This window comes from Apteryx rowi, unplaced genomic scaffold (assembly GCF_003343035.1).
Source record: "Apteryx rowi isolate R43461 unplaced genomic scaffold, aptRow1 scaffold_681, whole genome shotgun sequence".
In the NCBI taxonomy this organism is placed as follows: Eukaryota; Metazoa; Chordata; class Aves; order Apterygiformes; family Apterygidae; genus Apteryx; species Apteryx rowi.
The window spans coordinates 282015-285612 of NW_020450962.1; the positions used below are offsets into that span (position 1 = coordinate 282015).

At 50.3% G+C, this 3598-nt stretch overlaps 1 long non-coding RNA gene across 2 annotated transcripts in view; it reads left to right on the forward strand.

The window, feature by feature from the left end:
- The window catches only part of LOC112975702, a 62348-nt gene extending 59144 nt beyond the window's left edge, over positions 1–3204 (forward strand). For both annotated transcript variants that reach the window (XR_003256700.1, XR_003256699.1), the window contains one exon: positions 2502–3204. This is a non-coding gene — a long non-coding RNA (uncharacterized LOC112975702). The remainder of the gene's footprint in view (positions 1–2501) is intronic.
- Positions 3205–3598: the final 394 nt, after the last annotated feature.

A 3598-nucleotide genomic window follows, 5' to 3' on the forward strand; every position in this document is an offset into this window, starting at 1 on the left:
GGGCAGGGCGCCCGGGCTTTGCCCACGGTGGGCTGCAGCCTCCCGCCCGCGGCAGCTTCGCCCTTCGCGGAGGCTGCTGCGAGGCAGCTTCGTCCCTGCGGCACCCTTGCGCACCCGCACCGTTTCGAGGGCAGCGGGGCAGCTTGCCTGCGCCGCCCGCTCTCCCGGCGGCAGGCTCCTCGGCTGGGTGCAGCAGGAAAAGGTTTCACGGGGGATGTGACTGTTTTCGCCCCGGCGCACCGGGTGTAGGGGGAAAAAGCTGGCAAGACTCAGCGTTGCCGCGCAGGGCGTTTTTCTCTAAGGCACGTTCAGCCAGCCGAGCGCAGCACCCTGGCGACTCATTTTTCTCCAAGCCGAGGGGGAAAACATCACCTAGCTGCCTGCTAGATTATAGCTTTCTTTGTTTTAATAAATCAGGCTCGGCTCAGAAATTAGGATGAGGTTTTTGTTTTTGTTCTACTTATTTAATCTTTGTTTTTATAAATAAATACAAATAACTCAAACTGAAACTTGATGGCTTTGGTGATAATAAAAGAGCAGCCCTGGGGAAATTTTCTTCATTAACATGTTCTTTCACAGCCCACACTCGAGTTTCGGTAGGAAAACTGCTTAACCTTTTCAGCAGCAGCAGCAAATACCTTTTGAAGTCCCAACATGCTCAAATTTTGGGTTCACAATTTAAACACAGTTATGAATCGCCAGCGCTGGGTTCTATTTTAAGGCGTGTGAGCAGAGAGCAGCTACTGTCATTTCTTCTGACTGAATCAGTTCATTTACAACTCCCAGTGCCCCTCGCCTTTGCCGGAGATGCCTCTCATTTGCCTGAAACACCTGCACAGACGTAGGGAGGAGAGTTGCCCCGACGATACTTTCCATCAGAAATCGGGCTGCGGTTTAGCGTGCGGAGCAAATCGAATTTGCTCCATGCGTACAGTCCTACGGTGGTTTCTTGCTTTTTTGTTGTTGTTGTTGTTTTTTAATCTCCCCTTTCCTTCCTGGTGGCTGGCTAGCGCGGCTCCTGCTCGTGGGATGCGGGCAAGGCGTTGCAGCCAGACCAGCAGCCTGGGAAGAGGCGGAGGAGCAGCCCTCGCTGGGAAGGGCTCTGCCTCGCTCCCGGCTCCGGCGTTTGGGTCTCAGGGGTGCCGTGCCGGAGCAATGCCCCGAGCCTTGCGCTAGCCAGCCCGTGGAGACCGCGGCAGCGTGGGGCCGGTGCCAAAGCGTGGCTCCTGGGGCAGCAGGGGGGCTAATGCCGTGGTGCCGCCGGTCCGGGCAGTTTCGGGTTTTTGGGGTGCGCCTGTGAGCCCTGCACACCTGACCACTCTGAAAACAACAAAAAAAAGCAAACCCACTGCTTCACAGAGCAGCCCAAGACACGTGCTCATCTGAGAAGCACACAAAGCCCTTCTTCCCGAGTGATTTCTCACCCTTTTCTGTGCCAGTTACTAACTATAGCTTCTGAGCAGAAGGAAGAACATAAAAAAGATGAGAAAATAAAAAAAAAGCAGCTTTTTTTTGTTGTTGCAGGGCAGATCTACTAGCTCTTCTTACAGCATACTAGTTTTTAGTATTTGCAGCTCACTTCCTGTATGAGGTTAGTTTGTTTATCATAAAAACCTATTTTTAAACCCATTTCTGCCAATAAGTAATTTGAATGTTAATGTCAGTCACTAATAACGTCTCCCTCTGATTCATGGGAGGGTACTGCCGTTGCCTCTACGCTACGGTCTGAATCACTGTCTCAGGAGGAAAAGGGCAACACGATCAGGAGCAGCAAGGGAAGAGCTCTGCCTAAGAAGGGGGGAGGAAGGGGGGGGGGGAAGGGATTCGTCAAAGCCGACTCTGACCATGAACTCTCCTGACCACAGCTCAACCCACCCCGCAGCACAGAGAGATGCAGAGCAGCGAAGAGACCAGGCAGGCGCCGAGRAGGAATATTCGGTGGCCTCCTGCCATGGGGCTGCAGAGACAGTGTTCTCATSGTGCAGTATTAGTCCCATCCATCAGCGGTGTCCCAGGAGGGGCTGGTACTGCGGTGCTCAAGGCACCCTAAAGCACAGCGTAGACCAGGTCTGAGGTTTTCTCCCAAGCGTCATCTTGTGTCCTTCATGCCTTTTAAAGAGGTCCCCGCCTGTGCCTCTTTTGGGACAGTCGCGCTAGGAAATCACTCATGTCATTGCCTTCAAGCTGCTCAGGTGAAAGGGCAAGCAGGACACACAAAAACCAGCATTTGGTTTGATGCCCCATGCGTAGGCTTTTTCCCCTGGCTATATCCCTCTTCTCTCTTTCAGGACCTATGTAACTGGTGTTGAGTTGAGCTATGTTCATTAGAAATTAAGCTCAGCTCTCATGCTCACCATGTGCCTCAGATCTGCCTTAACCTCCTGCTTAGCCTTAACCTTCCAGACCTGTTTTTCGTGGTGGTATGGGCAGACCGGTGTGTTGCCGTGCTGGTAATACGGAGGTGGTGGTCAGTGGTTTTTTTATCTGTGCTTTTGTTTCAGAAATGCTGTAAAGTGAAATGGGAGGCAACCTGAGGCAGTCGCTCAGACTAGCAGCAGGACCGTAAGCCCATCTTGGACGCCTGGGTTGGCTGATGGTACGTTCAGATGGGACCACGGGCACCCCGCACCCACGCGCTGGCTGCACTGGACGTCTGCAGCGCTGGATATGGTTGCAGTGCTCCGGACATGGGTTATGTGTCCTGGCTTGAGCGCTCTGGTCACARCCGTGCTTACAGCTTGTACTACAGCACGTGAATTAATACTAGATTGTACAAAAACACTGACCRCCATTGAGACAGAGGTGACCTAAGTTATTTAAATGCTTCCTGGAAAATGCTAAAGATTATTGAACAAAAATAGCCACTGCATTGTAATATGAAAGGAGGGATGCAGTTTTTTATTAGTAATAATGAATGTTTGTCCTATAATCTGTGAAAACAATTTGGGTCACCACTGTCTAGCAAGTAAAACATCTTGAAGGGAGCCTTTATTTGAAGGCTAACCTCCATGTTTAATTTTTTCCAGACTCTACTATAAATAGTYTCCGTGTGACATGATACTGGGCTGTCATATCCATCCATACTGTGTGTCTTCTAAAGGCACCCGGGCAAAGGGAGCCCTTCTTTGTGGGCACTTGCAAAGTGTGCCAGATATGGGACAGAAGAGAAACACTTGCCTGTGTAAAAGAACTAAAAGCAACAAAATAAACCCATCCCAAACTGAAACGCACATTGTTGTCTTTGGTAACGAAACCTCTCTTTCGGGTACAGCAAGTAACAAGAAGCAGAGGCAGGATGCTACCTAAGAGAACTGCAGCAAAGCTATGATGTCAAAGAAAATGCCCCAAGCAAGGCCACAAGAGCTGATAGCCCCTGTTTGCAGGGGTCGTGGACTCTTCTTCTCAGATTAGGGGCTAGGAGAAGGTCTTCTCCAAAAATTGCAGCTTAAAGCTAATTTTGGAGAAATCAGGTATAACAGAGAGGTGAGAAGTGGATTTTTACCTGGGACACCASCTTTTGCTGTTCATACTAATTCTATCATTTTATAATCCCGCTCTCTTGCCACCCAAGTCTGTGGTACAACATACACCAAGCTCA